Raw genomic sequence first — 25,513 nt, forward strand, 5'->3', positions numbered from 1 at the left:
GCTCTGTGAGGCGCGGTGCGCCTAAATCCACCGGGGCTGCGAGGTGTCTGTTCGCGCTTACTGCTCGTTGACCTTTGTTGCCTTCCTCTAGGCTGCTAGGCCTCTGATATGTTGGGCTGGTTAGCTTAGACTGTCAGCACGGTTGGGCGTTTGCGGTTCTCTGCGCTGCAACTCCCTGCATGGAGAGCTGTGCTCTCACAAAATGGCCGCCCCAATGGTGCCTTCATTTTCGGTTTCCCGGCACTGCGCCGGACCCGCATTCGGTTGGTGCTCCGGTGGCGGTGGGGTGTATCTGCCGTTTCTGTGTCCTTGTGATTAACCTGTGCACTGCACTGCGTAACTTGGAAGGGTTTTCACAGGATGGCCGCCCCCCCTGTATTTGTCGTTTCGGTTTTCCCCCTTTTGTCCTGGTCCAGCGATAGTTCGCTCACAGCGGGGGTTCCGATTAGGGTGGTTATGGCGTTATAGGACTGTGTTGCAGTGTTCTGCTGCTTGTAGCGATTTGCCCATACGCAGTGCACGGTGCTTGATCGGGGCTTGCGGAGGTATGGGTGTGGTCGTCAAGATGGCTGCGCCCAGCCGCACTTTCGCTTTCTGCCGCCCTCTCGGGCTTTTTACCTGCTCCGTCCGCCGTCGTAAATCCCCTGTTTATTTTGTGCTGAGCACTGGCGGGTTACTTATATCTGGGTGGGGGAGGCGCTGGCCGAGTTTGAGTTCTGGGGCACACTCTTCTCTGCACTAACCTACTCTGGCTTGTTTCCCAGCCCTGAACGCCATCTTGTGTAGCTCGTCCCTCTCGGGTGAGAAGATCCGTCAGTATGTGAGTGCTGCTTGCATTCTCGGGGCTCTTCTTGCGCTCTTCTTGTGCCGCAGCTCTTCCGACGCCTGGGGCTATTCTTGTTTCCTGGGAAGTACTTGTTTTGCTTATATAAAATCAGTTATTTGCCAGGGGTTATGGAGGCAGCGCATCTAGGCACTCGTCCACATTGCCGTCCAAGCCACGCCCCCGCGGTGTGTATATCTTCTCTCTGTTATTCTGTGCGTAAAACCTCACAGAATAAATAAAAATTCAAAAGTATATTGAAAAGAACGATTCTAGGGCAACTACAGCATACTTAATTGTACTAAGAAAACATTATTGCACTGTACTATTAAGTGTGATTCGTTTTGGCAGAAGCCTGGGTACAAAGATCCCTGTGACTTTCTGGAACGGTTGCAGGTCTTCATGTTATAAACACCCTCCACCAGTTTTCCAAGAAGTGTCTTCCTGAAAACATTGCGGATAAGGGAGAAGGCAGGCGGCCAACTACAGCCAAATTTCGGAGGGGGGGGGGGGGGGGGGCTGAAAATATTTCGGGGCGGGGGGGGGGCTAATTCTTCCAACCACGGACAGAGTGGCTGTAAGAAGGGGTGAACACACAACAAAAGCCTCATTTACACGTACATGGTCTTTTAAAGACCTGTTAAGTACTCGGGTGCGGCGGCAATTAGATGCTCGCCAGCCTGCGAAGCTGTCTCCGGTGCGCACCTGGGAGAAGGCCCCCTGCTTCTTCAGGGGTGGTTTAGTCCTGCTGTTGTCCTCTTCATGTCCTGGGCTGTGCTATTGTTCTAGGACGGGTGTAATCACTCCCTCTTTGATGGTCCTCTCACCCCAGGCGACTTTGTGCCGATTCTGCCTGATCCTGGATGTACGCCCCCTCCCATTTCCTGGCCTCTGTATGTGCCCTGTTGCCAGGCAGATAATCCGCGGATCTCTGGGCTGGCTTGTTTTGAGAGCTTTGAACGACCTTTCCCCCAATTCCTCCGAGCGAAAAACAAGCACAGGGAGAAGAAATGCAAGCAAGCACTGACACAGGCAGGAGAAAAACAGCAGACAGGAAAAACAAGCAGTGGTACGGGACAAGGAAAACATTCAGTGCCATAGTGCCTCTGATAGGGGCTGCTTGGAAAATCATGTTTGCACGGTAAACACAAACTCAGTGCACCAGGAAAGAAACAATCGAACAGCAGAACAAATGATGTCTGGAATAGGGGACAAAAACGACCACATGTTATGGCAGCAGGGAAACTCGCACCGGCAAGGGGAGAGGAGGGAACCAAGTGCACAAGTGCCAAACACCTGGGGTTTACACAATGAGCAAAGGATACACACTGGCACCCAAAAAAACACTCATTGGAACGGGGGTCTGGGAAACGTGTCTTGGCGTCGGCTCGACATCCTGTGTTTCTGTTTCCTTGGGTAACGTAACTGTTGCGCAGGTAAAGCGCTCCAATACCTTCCGGTCGAGTTCGCGCTATATAATTTTGAAAAAAACTAACCAAAAATTAATGTGACCCTGTGTAATGAAACTTGTGCTCATCTAAAGCGCTCCTAACCTTCCAGTCTAGTTTGCGCTATATAAAACAGCACAAAGAAATGTAAAAAGTAAAAACCACAGACAAAGGAACCAAGCGAAAAACACAAGTGCAGTGGGTCAGGAAAACACGCACTAGCTGCACAGTGTACAGGAAAACAAGCACAGACCCAGGACCCAGCCTGAAAAACAAGCGCTGTCAGCGTCGTGAAGAAAACAACCATGGTGTACTTTCGTCAGCAGACCCCTCCAGGTTTCCTTTAGTCAAGAGCCAGTAAATGCAGCAGGCCCACCCCTCACCCGCCTCCCCACTGCCCCTGACACCGGGCAGAGGAGCGCCGCCCCTAGGGGTGGAGCCCTCGTCTCAGTCTCCTCCTCTTCCTTTATAGATCCGATCCGGGTGGTTTGTTTCTTATGCAGAAGGAGAAACAGCCAGCAGAGGTGGTCGTACGTACATCCATCATCAAAGGGAGCTGGAGACAGGAGGCTAAGAGACACCCTTGCACACAACAGACACCTGACGGCGGCCCCATTCTACGCGCAGACTAGGTGAGGGGCGGATTAAGGGGGGTTGGGATTTTGGTCTTTGTGGTCTGAAATCTAAATCAGAAGTGGTGGTGCTTTGTACAGACCCCGTAAAAAGGACGAGAGAGCTTGGCATTCCCAGCCGGCAGCAGTGCCCTTTTTTTCCCGGTAGATTTTTGCTCCACCTTGGTACACGCTGTTTTAGCCCGGTGCCCGGAATATTGCCATCTAATGAATTCGGGTGCTAAATCTTCACTGATATCGGCTGGGAATCGGGCAACACCATTAGGTCTCTCTGTGCCCCAGACGAAGAGCTTGGTCAGGACTACACGGCCCTGGTATTCCGCGCACCGACATTTAATAATCTTGGTCGCGGACTTGTGAGTAGCGCTTTGGGCACAGACACTCCAGTCGTTTTACAAATTGAGCACGGGGTGTTGCGGTGCCAAAGCCTGCACAGTAGGTTTTTAGGTTTCGCTGGGGGGCGGAGCCGTTAGGCTCCTCCTCCAGAGAAATCTGTCGTTTCTAGTATGGGTGACTTGAACACGCCTCTCTGCTTCATTGGCTAGCTCCATAAATGGAGGCTAGCCATTGGAACAGAGAGGCGTCCGTCAAAGCCGGACCAGACACGGGGGCGTTCCCGAGATTCTTTGGCTTTTGCCGACGTCACGCGACGCCGGGAACGCCCCCGTGTCTGGTCCGGCCGGGCCGTGCTTGCTGCTGGCACAGATTCAGGGGTGAAACGAGGCCCGCGGTGTTTCCCTGCGCCCAGGATCCCCCCTGTTGATCTGCTGGTTAGAAACGGTCTAACCGCGACCTGGGGCCCCGAAAATCTATTGCCGCCAAATCACCGTCGCGGCCCGGGGCCAGAAACACCCTCCAAAGCGGCCGTTCGTGACCAGGAGCTGCAGCAGCAAAGATCGAAGCCGCCGCGCTCCTATTGGCCCAGCAAGACGAGCCCCTCCAGTAACGCCGCGCTTTATTGCTTCTTTAAAAAATGTTCTCCTTCAGACAGCTTCTTTGATTTGTTAGCCTTTCTTAGACTCTATATACAGGGCGTTAGTATAACCGTAGGTCACCGGGGAGTAGTCTTGCATGCCTCCTTAGGTTTACATATGAAAGTAATTTTCTATCTCGTTTAAAAAAAAAAAAAAAATCTATCTATCCGTAGTTCCACTCTTAATTGTGGGGCTCTTTGCATGTGTGTGGGGCTCTTTGCGTGTGTGTGTGGCTCTTTGCGTGTGTGTGGGGCTCTTTGCGTGTGTGTGGGGCTCTTTGCGTGTGTTTGGGGCTCTTTGCGCGTGTGTGGGGCTCTTTGCGTGTGTGTGTGGGGGGGGCTCTTGCGTGTGTGTGGGGGCTCTTGCGTATGTGTGTGAGGGGCTCTTGCGTGTGTGTGTGGGGGGCTCTTGCGTGTGTGTGGGGGGCTCTTGCGTGTGTGTGGGGGGCTCTTGCGTGTGTGTGTGGGGGGCTCTTGTGTGGTGTGTGTGGGGGGCTCTTGTGTGGTGTGTGTGGGGGGCTCTTGTGTGTGTGTGTGGGGGGCTCTTGTGTGGTGTGTGGGGGGCTCTTGTGTGTGTGTGTGTGTGTGGGGGGCTCTTGTGTGGGTGTGTGTATTGGCATTGTAAATGAGAATGCCATTTATTTATCTGTTTTCAAAACCAACACATAAATAAAAAGTTTGCCATTTAGAATGCCAATGGCTCAAACTTTTCCGAAGGCGAAACCGTTGCATTGTAAATGCTTGTTAAAGATTGGTACAATTATTAAAGTTGACCATGTGCTTGGTACGGGACAGTGTCCTAAACTGTTAAAAACGTTCAATAGTAGTGGGGCCTGAAAGCCTGGGCTATATTTAAAAAGATCAATCGGTATCCCATCGGGACTCTGGGCTTTTCCACCGATACTCTGATTTATAGCCTCCTCAACTTCCCGCAGATTTACCTCTATTGGGGTAATATTTGTGGGCGGCGTATATTTCGAGTCTGTGGAGACTAGTGCGTAAATGTTTGAAAAGTGCTGTTCCTCTGCATCGCTAGTTATGTTACAGTTAATTTTTCCCTCTGCCTGCTTAAACTGTTTCATTTATTTGACTACTTTCTATTTTGAGCCCATTATTGTTTAATCTTTACATGGCTCCCCAAGCCCTTCTGGCTGAAGTGTCCGGAGCCATGATTATATCTTACGCGGATGACACCCAGCTGCTGTTCACTTGTAAAAAGGGAGAGGCTCTAGATGGCGACAGAATCCGGAACTGTTTAAGACAGGTCTTTTCCTGGTTTAGCCACAATCAGCTTCAGTGTAACTCCGCTAAATCTGAAATAATCCTTTTCGGAGCTTCTGACCAGGAAGTCTGGAGACAATGGTGGCCACCGGATATGTCCCCACCGCAAACCTCTGTGGGAGTAGCCAAAAACTTAGGGGTAAAACTGGACAACTCACTGAACATGAAGACCCAAGTTCAAACAGTGGTCGGCACTTGTTACGGAACTCTGAAAATGCTCCGGAAATTTCTTCCCCTTCTGTCCCTCTCCCACAGAAGGACTGTGGTCCAGGCCCTTATCACCTCCAGGCTGGACTATGCCAATGTCCTCTATCTGGGTCTCCCAGAGTGCCTCCTTAATAAACTTCAGGTCGTGCAGAATTCGGCCGCCAGAGCCACCCTTATGTTGGGCCCTAGAGTCCACATCTCGCCCCACCTCAAGAAGCTACACTGGCTTCCCATCTGCCGCAGAATCCAGTTCAAAGCCCTGTCCATTGCTTTTAAGGCCTTCCATGGTTTTGGGGCCACGTATATTAGGAGAAGAGTGAGCAACTACACACCTGGTAGAGCCCTCAGATCATCTCACCAACATCAGATGAGTGTGCCTAAATTCGATCGCGCTTGCCTAGGAGGGCGCACCTTTCAAGTCCGGGCTGCTCACCTTTGGAATGAACCCCCTTTAGCAATTAGACAAACGCCAGACATTCTACATTTCAGGAAACAACTGAAGACATGGCTTTTTCAGCAGTAATTCTGGCTCCGCTCCGTGCGCACACATCCTCCCGTTGCTCTGCTTCCGTTAGCGCCGGGACACTCTTCTGAGTAGCTGCGCGCTCTATAAATACGGTTAAATAAAATAAAATACTGCCCAAAAAAGTTTGCTATTCTTAATCTTGGCAATCAAGGCTAGGGAGTCCCATTGCTGGGTTAGGACTTTCTTTTGTCCGGAAATGATTACTTGCTTCTAAGTCTTTCGTAGGCCTCTCACCTCCTGCATATTCCTTGGGGTGGCCTTAAGAGTGTGATGTAGTTGGCGGTTGGCAATAGATCATTCCTGGGTAAACTATTTTGGTTTACTGCTGTGGGGTTTTTAGGTCTCATAAGCTCCTTCTTGATGAGGGTGCAAAGTTGTTCAAAGGCCGTAACCACTGGATGGGCCGTAAGCTCATCGCTAAGGCAAGCCATAACCACAGGGAGATTTTCTTTAATAACTTTCTGGAATTGAGTAGCAGCCGCAACTGCCTTCCATATTAATCCAAGTCCGTCTGATGAGGGTTCAAGGCTACTTGCTCTAATTCCCATCAGATAGTGTGGTTTGGGAGCCAGGGAGAGGACAACCTCAATTGAGTTGTGATCTCCAAAAACAGACACAATAACTTTCCCTGTTAACAGCAAGCCCTTCAGATTTGGAGATACAAAAAGATAGTCAATTGTAGACATGTAGCCTCAGCCCCTAAAGCTAGGTAGTCCTGAGCAGTTACCAAACACAACCATAACGTTAGTTTATCATATGTTTCCTTTTTGGATTTTTCTCTTTTCTTTTTTTATTGATTAGATACTGTATTTTTTAGAATTTTGGAATGGATTGCTCCTAGGGTTTTGGATTTGTCAGTAGGATAACTCCGGAGTAGAGGTGATGTTGGGGCTGTGAAGGGATTGCTTGCCAGGTATGGTCAAAGGACAAGGCTAGTGAGTACTGAAAATGTTAGTCCGCCATTTGTAATGTATTATAGAGGCAATCTTTTCCAGGCAGCCCCCACCTCCAAACATGCCACATGCTGAGCCTTTGAGAGTAGATCTTCATTAATGTCTTTAAATTGTTTGCTTACTCCGGCTGCAAAGTGCCTGCAAAGATTGTGCTTGTGGTATGTCCTGGAAACTTTGTACACTTTTCTAACTTTCCAGGAAATGATAGTAACCTCTGTGAAGTTGTCCTACAGAGGAACAAAAAGAGCACTTCCATTTCTCTGTGGCATTATCAGTTTTTGCTCCACCCCCTAAACAAGCCGGTAGAAGTTCCATCAATCGATATGAAATATTGACACTCGTCTGTGACCCAACCTGTTTAGGTGGCCAATTTGTGTTTCTTCAGAATAATTTAATAAAGGTGCCACTTTTTCTTCAGTGTTAGTAAAATGTTGAGATGGAATAATTGTTGTGTAGATATTGTGTACTTGTTTAAGGGGGAACACAACCTAATGCAATTTGTTTTTAAATTGTGAACTGTAGTTTATTTTCAGACATGTAGGGGGAGATTTACTAAGACTTTATGACGTCTTTCAACAGCGTAAAATCTTTTTCCGATATACTTTCCAGCGCTAAACTTGTTTAGCACCAGAAATAACATGAAGGTAACGCAAAGCAGCACATAGTGCTGCCTTGCATTACTTAGCGCCAAGGGGCGTGTCATGGGTGGAGCATGGGCGTTCCTATGTAAACACCCAAAGTTTCTGAGGCGAAATCCTATTTACTAAATAAAGTAGACAGTATCTATCGCCATTTTTAAGTAGTTTCCTTTTAATGACTTTTCAAATTTGGGTGGCAGGCATTTCTCCAGCAGCATGCGCAGGGACATTTTGAGTGACCTCTCTTAAGACTCTATCTGAGGGCTCACCTGAAGAGCTGGCTAGTGCCTTAATTTGTGATTCTGTTTCTCTCACTGTTATTTCAGTTGCAGATGCACAATGGTTTTCTTTTGAGGCTCTTTTAACAAAGTCCACCAGTATAACCCTCTGCCCCTGCAGGAGATAGAGAAATAATTGACACTTCCAATGAGCCCTTGGTTCAGTATGTCTTTCCTTACAATGAAGGTGCACCCTTTGCCCCACATCATACGTGCCTATGCCGCTAACGTGTTCACAGACAATATCTTGACATCGCCACCTTCCATGATGTGCTTCAGAGGGGAGGAGGGGAGCTTATTATCCAAGTGGAAGTTCCTGGACCTCAGTCTGTCATTATGGAGACATTGCAGCCTTGATCAGCTCCAAGGCCAGTCATGCTTTTGATTCCTGGGTTTGCAGAACCTACAGAGGAAAAATTCCTCTCTTCAACCACAACCAAATCAGCAACTTTCAGACTTCTAAATAAGTTCATGTCTTCTGTTCAAGACCAGGCGCATTGAAGACAATTTCCTAAACCAGAATTGGTCAAAGTCTCAGTGGTCAGGAAAAGGCATACATCTGCCACAGAGACGTCAGTGGTATAGGACTGAGCGAGTGAACGCATTGACGCAGCAGGACATGATGTTTGCGGTTGCTCATGGCCGGCATTGAAACCCGCCAGCGCCTCTGCCCTTCTATGAAGGTATGACAGCCTTAGGTAAGACCCTGGCCACCTTCTCAGATAAGCTCCCAAGACATTGGAGACAGGACGTTTTAAAGCTCAGGCAAGAGGGACAACTGGTTTCTAACCAAATAATCATTGCTTCTACTGAGTCTGCAGGTCTAGCCTTCATCATATGTATTTCACTCCAACCTACATCCTGGCTACGTCTGGCATTTCTGAATCCTAATGATCAATTAAATGCCATGAACCTCTATTTCACCACATCCATTCCCTTTTTTTCTTTTGTGGATGATGAGATAAAAAGAATGAAAATGGAGGCTAAGACTTAGAAAACAGTAGACTTGGAAAAGAAGACAGCATTCTTCAGATCTCAGTAGAGGTGCAGGGATCACAGTTACCATCAGAGGCAGAGGATGCAATCACCACACCAGTCCTCCCAGCTGCAGCCACATGGACAACAGCAACCATCATACCACAGAGGACTTGGCAGAGGTACAGGTCATCAACCACACTAGTGGCCCACCTCTTCTGGAAGATCCCTTCCTCATTCCAGGCAATGTCTTCCCCCACACCCTGTTCTGTGTTCACCCTTCCAGTGGAAGGGAGTGTTTCAAATCAAAAGCTAACAATTGACATTTGGCTCCCACAAATCAAACAAAATGGTTATTTCTTTCAATTCAAATCCCCTTCCTCCATCGGTCGCTCCAAAACATTCACCAAAACTTCAGCCTGTTACTAAGAATGGAAGTTCCATTGCTTCAAACATGCAGGGTACAGCCTGTCCTCTCTTTCAAAGAAGAAGAGTCGTCTAGTCAGGATATGTTTTGGTTCACAAACAAGAATTCAGACCAACTCTGGATCTGAGACAAGCCAACAAGTGGACCAAAAAACAGAAGTTAATAATGTAACCTCGTGGTAGATAGACCCGCACTTCGTGAAAGGTTGCTAGAGGTGCAGTGCAGACCTTCAAAAGTCTTATTTACACCTTCCAGTGGTGAAAAGTCACAGAAAATTCCTGAGCTTCGTAGTATCTCATTACCAGTACATAGGGGGAGATTTACAAGCCCCTTGCGACATCTTTACGACACCGTTGCGTCATCTATGTGAAGCAGCAGCATTGTAAAGAATGCGCCACTATGCGACAGATTTACATCGTGATGCATCTAGTGAGATGCGTCACGTTGTAAAGCCCTGCCCTACATTATACCTCTGTCAGGTATAATGTATGGAGGGAGGGTGGGCGCAGCAGCATTGTAAAGAATGCGCCACTATGCAACAGATTTACATCGTGACGCATCTAGTGAGATGCGTCACGTTGTAAAGCCCCGCCCTACATTATACCTCTGTCAGGTATAATGTATGGAGGGAGGGTGCAGCAGCATTGTAAAGAATGCGCCACTATGCAACAGATTTACATCGTGATGCATCTAGTGAGATGCGTCACGTTGTAAAGCCCCGCCCTACATTATACCTCTGTCAGGTATAATGTATGGAGGGAGGGTGGACGCAGCAGCATTGTAAAGAATGCGCCACTATGCGACAGATTTACATCGTGATGCATCTAGTGAGATGCGTCACGTTGTAAAGCCCTGCCCTACATTATACCTCTGTCAGGTATAATGTATGGAGGGAGGGTGGGCGCAGCAGCATTGTAAACAATGCGCCACTATGCAACAGATTTACATCGTGATGCATCTAGTGAGATGCGTCACGTTGTAAAGCCCCGCCCTACATTATACCTCTGTCAGGTGTAATGTATGGAGGGAGGGTGGGCGCAGCAGCATTGTAAAGAATGCGCCACTATGCAACAGATTTACATCGTGATGCATCTAGTGAGATGCGTCACGTTGTAAAGCCCCGCCCTACATTATACCTCTGTCAGGTATAATGTATGGAGGGAGGGTGGGCGCAGCAGCATTGTAAAGAATGCGCCACTATGCAATAGATTTACATCGTGATGCATCTAGTGAGATGCGTCATGTTGTAAAGCCCTGCCCTACATTATACCTCTGTCAGGTGTAATGTATGGAGGGAGGGTGGGCGCAGCAGCATTGTAAAGAATGCGCCACTATGCGACAGATTTACATCGTGATGCATCTAGTGAGATGCGTCACATTGTAAAGCCCCGCCCTACATTATACCTCTGTCAGGTATAATGTATGGAGGGAGGGTGGGCGCAGCAGCATTGTAAAGAATGCGCCACTATGCAACAGATTTACATCGTGATGCATCTAGTGAGATGCGTCACGTTGTAAAGCCCCGCCCTACATTATACCTCTGTCAGGTTTAATGTATGGAGGGAGGGTGGGCGCAGCAGCATTGTAAAGAATGCGCCACTATGCAACAGATTTACATCGTGATGCATCTAGTGAGATGCGTCACGTTGTAAAGCCCCGCCCTACATTATACCTCTGTCAGGTATAATGTATGGAGGGTGGGCGCAGCAGCATTGTAAAGAATGCGCCACTATGCAACAGATTTACATCGTGACGCATCTAGTGAGATGCGTCACGTTGTAAAGCCCTGCCCTACATTATACCTCTGTCAGGTTTAATGTATGGAGGGAGGGTGGGCGCAGCAGCATTGTAAAGAATGCGCCACTATGCAACAGATTTACATCGTGATGCATCTAGTGAAATGCGTCACGTTGTAAAGCCCCGCCCTACATTATACCTCTGTCAGGTATAATGTATGGAGGGAGGGTGGGCGCAGCAGCATTGTAAAGAATGCGCCACTATGCAACAGATTTACATCGTGACGCATCTAGTGAGATGCGTCACGTTGTAAAGCCCCGCCCTACATTATACCTCTGTCAGGTATAATGTATGGAGGGAGGGTGCAGCAGCATTGTAAAGAATGCGCCACTATGCAACAGATTTACATCGTGATGCATCTAGTGAGATGCGTCACGTTGTAAAGCCCCGCCCTACATTATACCTCTGTCAGGTATAATGTATGGAGGGAGGGTGGACGCAGCAGCATTGTAAAGAATGCGCCACTATGCGACAGATTTACATCGTGATGCATCTAGTGAGATGCGTCACGTTGTAAAGCCCTGCCCTACATTATACCTCTGTCAGGTATAATGTATGGAGGGAGGGTGGGCGCAGCAGCATTGTAAACAATGCGCCACTATGCAACAGATTTACATCGTGATGCATCTAGTGAGATGCGTCACGTTGTAAAGCCCCGCCCTACATTATACCTCTGTCAGGTGTAATGTATGGAGGGAGGGTGGGCGCAGCAGCATTGTAAAGAATGCGCCACTATGCAACAGATTTACATCGTGATGCATCTAGTGAGATGCGTCACGTTGTAAAGCCCCGCCCTACATTATACCTCTGTCAGGTATAATGTATGGAGGGAGGGTGGGCGCAGCAGCATTGTAAAGAATGCGCCACTATGCAATAGATTTACATCGTGATGCATCTAGTGAGATGCGTCATGTTGTAAAGCCCTGCCCTACATTATACCTCTGTCAGGTGTAATGTATGGAGGGAGGGTGGGCGCAGCAGCATTGTAAAGAATGCGCCACTATGCGACAGATTTACATCGTGATGCATCTAGTGAGATGCGTCACATTGTAAAGCCCCGCCCTACATTATACCTCTGTCAGGTATAATGTATGGAGGGAGGGTGGGCGCAGCAGCATTGTAAAGAATGCGCCACTATGCAACAGATTTACATCGTGATGCATCTAGTGAGATGCGTCACGTTGTAAAGCCCCGCCCTACATTATACCTCTGTCAGGTTTAATGTATGGAGGGAGGGTGGGCGCAGCAGCATTGTAAAGAATGCGCCACTATGCAACAGATTTACATCGTGATGCATCTAGTGAGATGCGTCACGTTGTAAAGCCCCGCCCTACATTATACCTCTGTCAGGTATAATGTATGGAGGGTGGGCGCAGCAGCATTGTAAAGAATGCGCCACTATGCAACAGATTTACATCGTGACGCATCTAGTGAGATGCGTCACGTTGTAAAGCCCTGCCCTACATTATACCTCTGTCAGGTTTAATGTATGGAGGGAGGGTGGGCGCAGCAGCATTGTAAAGAATGCGCCACTATGCAACAGATTTACATCGTGATGCATCTAGTGAAATGCGTCACGTTGTAAAGCCCCGCCCTACATTATACCTCTGTCAGGTATAATGTATGGAGGGTGGGCGCAGCAGCATTGTAAAGAATGCGCCACTATGCAACAGATTTACATCGCGATGCATCTAGTGAGATGCGTCACGTTGTAAAGCCCTGCCCTACATTATACCTCTGTCAGGTTTAATGTATGGAGGGAGGGTGGGCGCAGCAGCATTGTAAACAATGCGCCACTATGCGACAGATTTACATCGTGATGCATCTAGTGAGATGCGTCACGTTGTAAAGCCCCGCCCTACATTATACCTCTGTCAGGTATAATGTATGGAGGGTGGGCGCAGCAGCATTGTAAACAATGCGCCACTATGCAACAGATTTACATCGTGATGCATCTAGTGAGATGCGTCACGTTGTAAAGCCCCGCCCTACATTATACCTCTGTCAGGTATAATGTGTGGAGGGAGGGTGGGCGCAGCAGCATTGTAAAGAATGCGCCACTATGCGACAGATTTACATTGTGATGCATCTAGTGAGATGCGTCATGTTGTAAAGCCCTGCCCTACATTATACCTCTGTCAGGTATAATGTATGGAGGGAGGGTGGGCGCAGCAGCATTGTAAAGAATGCGCCACTATGCAACAGATTTACATCGTGATGCATCTAGTGAGATGCGTCACGTTGTAAAGCCCTGCCCTACATTATACCTCTGTCAGGTATAATGTATGGAGGGTGGGCGCAGCAGCATTGTAAACAATGCGCCACTATGCGACAGATTTACATCGTGATGCATCTAGTGAGATGCGTCACGTTGTAAAGCCCCGCCCTACATTATACCTCTGTCAGGTATAATGTATGGAGGGAGGGTGGGCGCAGCAGCATTGTAAACAATGCGCCACTATGCGACAGATTTACATCGTGATGCATCTAGTGAGATGCGTCACGTTGTAAAGCCCCGCCCTACATTATACCTCTGTCAGGTATAATGTATGGAGGGAGGGTGGGCGCAGCAGCATTGTAAACAATGCGCCACTATGCGACAGATTTACATCGTGATGCATCTAGTGAGATGCGTCACATTGTAAAGCCCCGCCCTACATTATACCTCTGTCAGGTATAATGTATGGAGGGAGGGTGGGCGCAGCAGCATTGTAAAGAATGCGCCACTATGCGACAGATTTACATCGTGATGCATCTAGTGAGATGCGTCACGTTGTAAAGCCCCGCCCTACATTATACCTCTGTCAGGTATAATGTATGGAGGGAGGGTGGGCGCAGCAGCATTGTAAAGAATGCGCCACTATGCGACAGATTTACATCGTGATGCATCTAGTGAGATGCGTCACGTTGTAAAGCCCTGCTCTACATTATACCTCTGTCAGGTTTAATGTATGGAGGGAGGGTGGGCGCAGCAGCATTGTAAAGAATGCGCCACTATGCGACAGATTTACATCGTGATGCATCTAGTGAGATGCGTCACGTTGTAAAGCCCCGCCCTACATTATACCTCTGTCAGGTATAATGTATGGAGGGAGGGTGGGCGCAGCAGCATTGTAAAGAATGCGCCACTATGCGACAGATTTACATCGTGATGCATCTAGTGAGATGCGTCACGTTGTAAAGCCCCGCCCTACATTATACCTCTGTCAGGTATAATGTATGGAGGGAGGGTGGGCGCAGCAGCATTGTAAAGAATGCACCACTATGCGACAGATTTACATCGTGATGCATCTAGTGAGATGCGTCACGTTGTAAAGCCCCGCCCTACATTATACCTCTGTCAGGTATAATGTATGGAGGGAGGGTGGGCGCAGCAGCATTGTAAACAATGCGCCACTATGCAACAGATTTACATCGTGATGCATCTAGTGAGATGCGTCACGTTGTAAAGCCCCGCCCTACATTATACCTCTGTCAGGTGTAATGTATGGAGGGAGGGTGGGCGCAGCAGCATTGTAAAGAATGCGCCACTATGCGACAGATTTACATCGTGACGCATCTAGTGAGATGCGTCACGTTGTAAAGCCCCGCCCTACATTATACCTGCGTCAGGTATAATGTATGGAGGGAGGGTGGGCGCAGCAGCATTGTAAAGAATGCGCCACTATGCGACAAATTTACAACGTGACGCATCTAGTGAGATGCGTCACGTTGTAAAGCCCAGCCCTACATTATACCTCTGTCAGGTGTAATGTATGGAGGGAGGATGGGCGCAGCAGCATTGTAAAGAATGCGCCACTATGCGACAGATTTACATCGTGACGCATCTAGTGAGATGCGTCACGTTGTAAAGCCCCGCCCTACATTATACCTCTGTCAGGTATAATGTATGGAGGGAGGGTGGGCGCAGCAGCATTGTAAAGAATGCGCCACTATGCGACAGATTTACATCGTGATGCATCTAGTGAGATGCGTCACGTTGTAAAGCCCCGCCCTACATTATACCTCTGTCAGGTGTAATGTATGGAGGGAGGGTGGGCGCAGCAGCATTGTAAAGAATGCGCCACTATGCGACAGATTTACATCGTGATGCATCTAGTGAGATGCGTCACGTTGTAAAGCCCCGCCCTACATTATACCTCTGTCAGGTATAATGTATGGAGGGAGGGTGGGCGCAGCAGCATTGTAAAGAATGCGCCACTATGCAACAGATTTACATCGTGATGCATCTAGTGAGATGCGTCACGTTGTAAAGCCCTGCCCTACATTATACCTCTGTCAGGTGTAATGTATGGAGGGAGGGTGGGCGCAGCAGCATTGTAAAGAATGCGCCACTATGCAACAGATTTACATCGTGATGCATCTAGTGAGATGCGTCACGTTGTAAAGCCCCGCCCTACATTATACCTCTGTCAGGTGTAATGTATGGAGGGAGGGTGGGCGCAGCAGCATTGTAAAGAATGCGCCACTATGCAACAGATTTACATCGTGATGCATCTAGTGAGATGCGTCACGTTGTAAAGCCCTGCCCTACATTATACCTCTGTCAGGTATAATGTATGGAGGGAGGGTGGGCGCAGCAGCATTGTAAAGAATGCGCCACTATGCGACAGATTTACATCGTGATGCATCTAGTGAGATGCGTCACGTTGTAAAGCCCCGCCCTACATTATACCTCTGTCAGGTATAATGTATGGAGGGAGGGTGGGCGCAGCAGCATTGTAAAGAATGCGCCACTATGCGACAGATTTACATCGTGATGCATCTAGTGAGATGCGTCACGTTGTAAAGCCCCGCCCTACATTATACCTCTGTCAGGTATAATGTATGGAGGGAGGGTGGGCGCAGCAGCATTGTAAAGAATGCGCCACTATGCGACAGATTTACATCGTGATGCATCTAGTGAGATGCGTCATGTTGTAAAGCCCCGCCCTACATTATACCTCTGTCAGGTATAATGTATGGAGGGAGGGTGGGCGCAGCAGCATTGTAAAGAATGCGCCACTATGCGACAGATTTACATCGTGATGCATCTAGTGAGATGCGTCACGTTGTAAAGCCCCGCCCTACATTATACCTCTGTCAGGTATAATGTATGGAGGGAGGGTGGGCGCAGCAGCATTGTAAAGAATGCGCCACTATGCGACAGATTTACATCGTGATGCATCTAGTGAGATGCGTCACGTTGTAAAGCCCCGCCCTACATTATACCTCTGTCAGGTATAATGTATGGAGGGAGGGTGGGCGCAGCAGCATTGTAAAGAATGCGCCACTATGCGACAGATTTACATCGTGATGCATCTAGTGAGATGCGTCACGTTGTAAAGCCCTGCCCTACATTATACCTCTGTCAGGTATAATGTATGGAGGGAGGGTGGGCGCAGCAGCATTGTAAAGAATGCGCCACTATGCGACAGATTTACATCGTGATGCATCTAGTGAGATGCGTCACGTTGTAAAGCCCCGCCCTACATTATACCTCTGTCAGGTATAATGTATGGAGGGAGGGCGGGCGCAGCAGCATTGTAAACAATGCGCCACTATGCGACAGATTTACATCGCGACGCATCTAGTGAGATGCGTCACGTTGTAAAGCCCCGCCCTACATTATACCTCTGTCAGGTATAATGTATGGAGGGAGGGCGGGCGCAGCAGCATTGTAAAGAATGCGCCACTATGCGACAGATTTACATCGTGACGCATCTAGTGAGATGCGTCACGTTGTAAAGCCCCGCCCTACATTATACCTCTGTCAGGTGTAATGTATGGAGGGGGGGCGGGCGCAGCAGCATTGTAAACAATGCGCCACTATGCGACAGATTTACATCGTGACGCATCTAGTGAGATGCGTCACGTTGTAAAGCCCCGCCCTACATTATACCTCTGTCTGGTGTAATGTATGGAGGGAGGGTGGGCGCAGCAGCATTGTAAAGAATGCGCCACTATGCAACAGATTTACATCGTGACGCATCTAGTGAGATGCGTCACGTTGTAAAGCCCCGCCCTACATTATACCTCTGTTTGGTGTAATGTATGGAGGGAGGGTGGGCGCAGCAGCATTGTAAAGAATGCGCCACTATGCGACAGATTTACATCGTGACGCATCTAGTGAGATGCGTCACGTTGTAAAGCCCCGCCCTACATTATACCTCTGTCAGGTGTAATGTATGGAGGGAGGGTGGGCGCAGCAGCATTGTAAACAATGCGCCACTATGCGACAGATTTACATCGTTACGCATCTAGTGAGATGCGTCACGTTGTAAAGCCCCGCCCTACATTATACCTCTGTCAGGTGTAATGTATGGAGGGAGGGTGGGCGCAGCAGCATTGTAAACAATGCGCCACTATGCAACAGATTTACATCGTGATGCATCTAGTGAGATGCGTCACGTTGTAAAGCCCCGCCCTACATTATACCTCTGTCAGGTGTAATGTATGGAGGGAGGGTGGGCGCAGCAGCATTGTAAAGAATGCGCCACTATGCGACAGATTTACATCGTGACGCATCTAGTGAGATGCGTCACGTTGTAAAGCCCCGCCCTACATTATACCTCTGTCAGGTGTAATGTATGGAGGGAGGGTGGGCGCAGCAGCATTGTAAACAATGCGCCACTATGCAACAGATTTACATCGTGACGCATCTAGTGAGATGCGTCACGTTGTAAAGCCCCGCCCTACATTATACCTCTGTCAGGTGTAATGTATGGAGGGAGGGTGGGCGCAGCAGCATTGTAAACAATGCGCCACTATGCAACAGATTTACATCGTGATGCATCTAGTGAGATGCGTCACGTTGTAAAGCCCCGCCCTACATTATACCTCTGTCAGGTGTAATGTATGGAGGGAGGGTGGGCGCAGCAGCATTGTAAAGAATGCGCCACTATGCAACAGATTTACATCGTGACGCATCTAGTGAGATGCGTCACGTTGTAAAGCCCCGCCCTACATTATACCTCTGTCAGGTGTAATGTATGGAGGGAGGGTGGGCGCAGCAGCATTGTAAAGAATGCGCCACTATGCGACAGATTTACATCGTGACGCATCTAGTGAGATGCGTCACGTTGTAAAGCCCTCCCCTACATTATACCTCTGTCAGGTGTAATGTATGGAGGGAGGGTGGGCGCAGCAGCATTGTAAAGAATGCGCCACTATGCAACAGATTTACATCGTGATGCATCTAGTGAGATGCGTCACGTTGTAAAGCCCCGCCCTACATTATACCTCTGTCAGGTGTAATGTATGGAGGGAGGGTGGGCGCAGCAGCATTGTAAAGAATGCGCCACTATGCGACAGATTTACATCGTGATGCATCTAGTGAGATGCGTCACGTTGTAAAGCCCCGCCCTACATTATACCTCTGTCAGGTGTAATGTATGGAGGGAGGGTGGGCGCAGCAGCATTGTAAAGAATGCGCCACTATGCAACAGATTTACATCGTGACGCATCTAGTGAGATGCGTCACGTTGTAAAGCCCTGCCCTACATTATACCTCTGTCAGGTGTAATGTATGGAGGGAGGGTGGGCGCAGCAGCATTGTAAAGAATGCGCCACTATGCGACAGATTTACATCGTGACGCATCTAGTGAGATGCGTCACGTTGTAAAGCCCCGCCCTACATTATACCTCTGTCAGGTATAATGTATGGAGGGTGGGTGGGCGCAGCAGCATTGTAAAGAATGCCCCACTATGCGACAGATTTACATCGTGATGCATCTAGTGAGATGCGTCACGTTGTAAAGCCCTGCCCTACATTATACCTCTGTCAGGTATAATGTATGGAGGGTGGGCGCAGCAGCATTGTAAACAATGCGCCACTATGTGACAGATTTACATCGTGATGCATCTAGTGAGATGCGTCACGTTGTAAAGCCCCGCCCTACATTATACCTCTGTCAGGTTTAATGTATGGAGGGAGGGTGGGCGCAGCAGCATTGTAAAGAATGCGCCACTATGCAACAGATTTACATCGCGATGCATCTAGTGAGATGCGTCACGTTGTAAAGCCCCGCCCTACATTATACCTCTGTCAGGTATAATGTATGTATGGAGGGTGGGCGCAGCAGCATTGTAAAGAATGCGCCACTATGCAACAGATTTACATCGTGATGCATCTAGTGAGATGCGTCACGTTGTAAAGCCCCGCCCTACATTATACCTCTGTCAGGTGTAATGTATGGAGGGAGGGTGGGCGCAGCAGCATTGTAAACAATGCGCCACTATGCAACAGATTTACATCGTGATGCATCTAGTGAGATGCGTCACGTTGTAAAGCCCCGCCCTACATTATACCTCTGTCAGGTATAATGTATGGAGGGTGGGCGCAGCAGCATTGTAAAGAATGCGCCACTATGCAACAGATTTACATCGCGATGCATCTAGTGAGATGTGTCACGTTGTAAAGCCCTTCCCTACATTATACCTCTGTCAGGTTTAATGTATGGAGGGAGGGTGGGCGCAGCAGCATTGTAAAGAATGCGCCACTATGCGACAGATTTACATCGTGACGCATCTAGTGAGATGCGTCACGTTGTAAAGCCCCGCCCTACATTATACCTCTGTCAGGTGTAATGTATGGAGGGAGGGTGGGCGCAGCAGCATTGTAAACAATGCGCCACTATGCAACAGATTTACATCGTGACGCATCTAGTGAGATGCGTCACGTTGTAAAGCCCCGCCCTACATTATACCTCTGTCAGGTGTAATGTATGGAGGGAGGGTGGGCGCAGCAGCATTGTAAACAATGCGCCACTATGCAACAGATTTACATCGTGATGCATCTAGTGAGATGCGTCACGTTGTAAAGCCCCGCCCTACATTATACCTCTGTCAGGTGTAATGTATGGAGGGAGGGTGGGCGCAGCAGCATTGTAAAGAATGCGCCACTATGCAACAGATTTACATCGTGACGCATCTAGTGAGATGCGTCACGTTGTAAAGCCCCGCCCTACATTATACCTCTGTCAGGTGTAATGTATGGAGGGAGGGTGGGCGCAGCAGCATTGTAAAGAATGCGCCACTATGCGACAGATTTACATCGTGACGCATCTAGTGAGATGCGTCACGTTGTAAAGCCCTCCCCTACATTATACCTCTGTCAGGTGTAATGTATGGAGGGAGGGTGGGCGCAGCAGCATTGTAAAGAATGCGCCACTATGCAACAGATTTACATCGTGATGCATTTGGTGAGATGCGTCACGTTGTAAAGCCCCGCCCTACATTATACCTCTGTCAGGTGTAATGTATGGAGGGAGGGTGGGCGCAGCAGCATTGTAAAGAATGCGCCACTATGCGACAGATTTACATCGTGATGCATCTAGTGAGATGCGTCACGTTGTAAAGCCCCGCCCTACATTATACCTCTGTCAGGTGTAATGTATGGAGGGAGGGTGGGCGCAGCAGCATTGTAAAGAATGCACCACTATGCAACAGATTTACATCGTGACGCATCTAGTGAGATGCGTCACGTTGTAAAGCCCCGCCCTACATTATACCTCTGTCAGGTGTAATGTCTGGAGGGAGGGTGGGCGCAGCAGCATTGTAAAGAATGCGCCACTATGCGACAGATTTACATCGTGACGCATCTAGTGAGATGCGTCACGTTGTAAAGCCCCGCCCTACATTATACCTCTGTCAGGTATAATGTATGGAGGGTGGGTGGGCGCAGCAGCATTGTAAAGAATGCCCCACTATGCGACAGATTTACATCGTGATGCATCTAGTGAGATGCGTCACGTTGTAAAGCCCTGCCCTACATTATACCTCTGTCAGGTATAATGTATGGAGGGTGGGCGCAGCAGCATTGTAAACAATGCGCCACTATGCGACAGATTTACATCGTGATGCATCTAGTGAGATGCGTCACGTTGTAAAGCCCCACCCTACATTATACCTCTGTCAGGTTTAATGTATGGAGGGAGGGTGGGCGCAGCAGCATTGTAAAGAATGCGCCACTATGCAACAGATTTACATCGCGATGCATCTAGTGAGATGCGTCACGTTGTAAAGCCCCGCCCTACATTATACCTCTGTCAGGTATAATGTATGTATGGAGGGTGTGCGCAGCAGCATTGTAAAGAATGCGCCACTATGCAACAGATTTACATCGTGATGCATCTAGTGAGATGCGTCACGTTGTAAAGCCCCGCCCTACATTATACCTCTGTCAGGTGTAATGTATGGAGGGAGGGTGGGCGCAGCAGCATTGTAAACAATGCGCCACTATGCAACAGATTTACATCGTGATGCATCTAGTGAGATGCGTCACGTTGTAAAGCCCCGCCCTACATTATACCTCTGTCAGGTATAATGTATGGAGGGTGGGCGCAGCAGCATTGTAAAGAATGCGCCACTATGCAACAGATTTACATCGCGATGCATCTAGTGAGATGCGTCACGTTGTAAAGCCCTGCCCTACATTATACCTCTGTCAGGTTTAATGTATGGAGGGAGGGTGGGCGCAGCAGCATTGTAAACAATGCGCCACTATGCGACAGATTTACATTGTGATGCATCTAGTGAGATGCGTCACGTTGTAAAGCCCCGCCCTACATTATACCTCTGTCAGGTATAATGTATGGAGGGTGGGCGCAGCAGCATTGTAAACAATGCGCCACTATGCAACAGATTTACATCGCGATGCATCCAGTGAGATGCGTCACGTTGTAAAGCCCTGCCCTACATTATACCTCTGTCAGGTTTAATGTATGGAGGGAGGGTGGGCGCAGCAGCATTGTAAACAATGCGCCACTATGCGACAGATTTACATCGTGATGCATCTCGTGAGATGCGTCACGTTGTAAAGCCCCGCCCTACATTATACCTCTGTCAGGTATAATGTATGGAGGGTGGGCGCAGCAGCATTGTAAACAATGCGCCACTATGCAACAGATTTACATCGTGATGCATCTAGTGAGATGCGTCACGTTGTAAAGCCCCGCCCTACATTATACCTCTGTCAGGTATAATGTATGGAGGGTGGGCGCAGCAGCATTGTAAAGAATGCGCCACTATGCAACAGATTTACATCGTGATGCATCTAGTGAGATGCGTCACGTTGTAAAGCCCTGCTCTACATTATACCTCTGTCAGGTTTAATGTATGGAGGGAGGGTGGGCGCAGCAGCATTGTAAAGAATGCGCCACTATGCGACAGATTTACATCGTAATGCATCTAGTGAGATGCGTCACGTTGTAAAGCCCTGCCCTACATTATACCTCTGTCAGGTATAATGTATGGAGGGAGGGTGGGCGCAGCAGCATTGTAAACAATGCGCCACTATGCGACAGATTTACATCGTGATGCATCTAGTGAGATGCGTCACGTTGTAAAGCCCCGCCCTACATTATACCTCTGTCAGGTGTAATGTATGGAGGGTGGGCGCAGCAGCATTGTAAACAATGCGCCACTATGCGACAGATTTACATCGTGATGCATCTAGTGAGATGCGTCACGTTGTAAAGCCCCGCCCTACATTATACCTCTGTCAGGTTTAATGTATGGAGGGAGGGTGGGCGCAGCAGCATTGTAAAGAATGCGCCACTATGCAACAGATTTACATCGTGATGCATCTAGTGAGATGCGTCACGTTGTAAAGCCCCGCCCTACATTATACCTCTGTCAGGTATAATGTATGGAGGGTGGGCGCAGCAGCATTGTAAAGAATGCGCCACTATGCAACAGATTTACATCGTGACGCATCTAGTGAGATGCGTCACGTTGTAAAGCCCTGCCCTACATTATACCTCTGTCAGGTTTAATGTATGGAGGGAGGGTGGGCGCAGCAGCATTGTAAAGAATGCGCCACTATGCAACAGATTTACATCGTGATGCATCTAGTGAGATGCGTCACGTTGTAAAGCCCCGCCCTACATTATACCTCTGTCAGGTATAATGTATGGAGGGTGGGCGCAGCAGCATTGTAAAGAATGCGCCACTATGCAACAGATTTACATCGCGATGCATCTAGTGAGATGCGTCATGTTGTAAAGCCCTGCCCTACATTATACCTCTGTCAGGTTTAATGTATGGAGGGAGGGTGGGCGCAGCAGCATTGTAAACAATGCGCCACTATGCGACAGATTTACATCGTGATGCATCTAGTGAGATGCGTCACGTTGTAAAGCCCCGCCCTACATTATACCTCTGTCAGGTATAATGTATGGAGGGTGGGCGCAGCAGCATTGTAAACAATGCGCCACTATGCAACAGATTTACATCGTGATGCATCTAGTGAGATGCGTCACGTTGTAAAGCCCCGCCCTACATTATACCTCTGTCAGGTATAATGTATGGAGGGAGGGTGGGCGCAGCAGCATTGTAAAGAATGCGCCACTATGCGACAGATTTACATTGTGATGCATCTAGTGAGATGCGTCATGTTGTAAAGCCCTGCCCTACATTATACCTCTGTCAGGTATAATGTATGGAGGGAGGGTGGGCGCAGCAGCATTGTAAAGAATGCGCCACTATGCAACAGATTTACATCGTGATGCATCTAGTGAGATGCGTCACGTTGTAAAGCCCTGCCCTACATTATACCTCTGTCAGGTATAATGTATGGAGGGTGGGCGCAGCAGCATTGTAAACAATGCGCCACTATGCGACAGATTTACATCGTGATGCATCTAGTGAGATGCGTCACGTTGTAAAGCCCCGCCCTACATTATACCTCTGTCAGGTATAATGTATGGAGGGAGGGTGGGCGCAGCAGCATTGTAAACAATGCGCCACTATGCGACAGATTTACATCGTGATGCATCTAGTGAGATGCGTCACGTTGTAAAGCCCCGCCCTACATTATACCTCTGTCAGGTATAATGTATGGAGGGAGGGTGGGCGCAGCAGCATTGTAAACAATGCGCCACTATGCGACAGATTTACATCGTGATGCATCTAGTGAGATGCGTCACGTTGTAAAGCCCCGCCCTACATTATACCTCTGTCAGGTTTAATGTATGGAGGGAGGGTGGGCGCAGCAGCATTGTAAAGAATGCGCCACTATGCAACAGATTTACATCGTGATGCATCTAGTGAGATGCGTCACGTTGTAAAGCCCCGCCCTACATTATACCTCTGTCAGGTATAATGTATGGAGGGTGGGCGCAGCAGCATTGTAAAGAATGCGCCACTATGCAACAGATTTACATCGTGACGCATCTAGTGAGATGCGTCACGTTGTAAAGCCCTGCCCTACATTATACCTCTGTCAGGTTTAATGTATGGAGGGAGGGTGGGCGCAGCAGCATTGTAAAGAATGCGCCACTATGCAACAGATTTACATCGTGATGCATCTAGTGAGATGCGTCACGTTGTAAAGCCCCGCCCTACATTATACCTCTGTCAGGTATAATGTATGGAGGGTGGGCGCAGCAGCATTGTAAAGAATGCGCCACTATGCAACAGATTTACATCGCGATGCATCTAGTGAGATGCGTCACGTTGTAAAGCCCTGCCCTACATTATACCTCTGTCAGGTTTAATGTATGGAGGGAGGGTGGGCGCAGCAGCATTGTAAACAATGCGCCACTATGCGACAGATTTACATCGTGATGCATCTAGTGAGATGCGTCACGTTGTAAAGCCCCGCCCTACATTATACCTCTGTCAGGTATAATGTATGGAGGGTGGGCGCAGCAGCATTGTAAACAATGCGCCACTATGCAACAGATTTACATCGTGATGCATCTAGTGAGATGCGTCACGTTGTAAAGCCCCGCCCTACATTATACCTCTGTCAGGTATAATGTATGGAGGGAGGGTGGGCGCAGCAGCATTGTAAAGAATGCGCCACTATGCGACAGATTTACATCGTGATGCATCTAGTGAGATGCGTCATGTTGTAAAGCCCTGCCCTACATTATACCTCTGTCAGGTATAATGTATGGAGGGAGGGTGGGCGCAGCAGCATTGTAAAGAATGCGCCACTATGCAACAGATTTACATCGTGATGCATCTAGTGAGATGCGTCACGTTGTAAAGCCCTGCCCTACATTATACCTCTGTCAGGTATAATGTATGGAGGGTGGGCGCAGCAGCATTGTAAACAATGCGCCACTATGCGACAGATTTACATCGTGATGCATCTAGTGAGATGCGTCACGTTGTAAAGCCCTGCCCTACATTATACCTCTGTCAGGTTTAATGTATGGAGGGAGGGTGGGCGCAGCAGCATTGTAAAGAATGCGCCACTATGCAACAGATTTACATTGTGATGCATCTAGTGAGATGCGTCACGTTGTAAAGCCCCGCCCTACATTATACCTCTGTCAGGTATAATGTATGGAGGGAGGGTGGGCGCAGCAGCATTGTAAAGAATGCGCCACTATGCAACAGATTTACATTGTGATGCATCTAGTGAGATGCGTCACGTTGTAAAGCCCCGCCCTACACTATACCTCTGTCAGGTATAATGTATGGAGGGTGGGCGCAGCAGCATTGTAAAGAATGCGCCACTATGCGACAGATTTACATCGTGATGCATCTAGTGAGATGCGTCACGTTGTAAAGCCCCGCCCTACATTATACCTCTGTCAGGTTTAATGTATGGAGGGCGGGCG

Source organism: Lissotriton vulgaris, chromosome 10 (genome assembly GCF_964263255.1).
Source record: "Lissotriton vulgaris chromosome 10, aLisVul1.2, whole genome shotgun sequence".
Lineage (NCBI taxonomy): Eukaryota > Metazoa > Chordata > Amphibia > Caudata > Salamandridae > Lissotriton > Lissotriton vulgaris.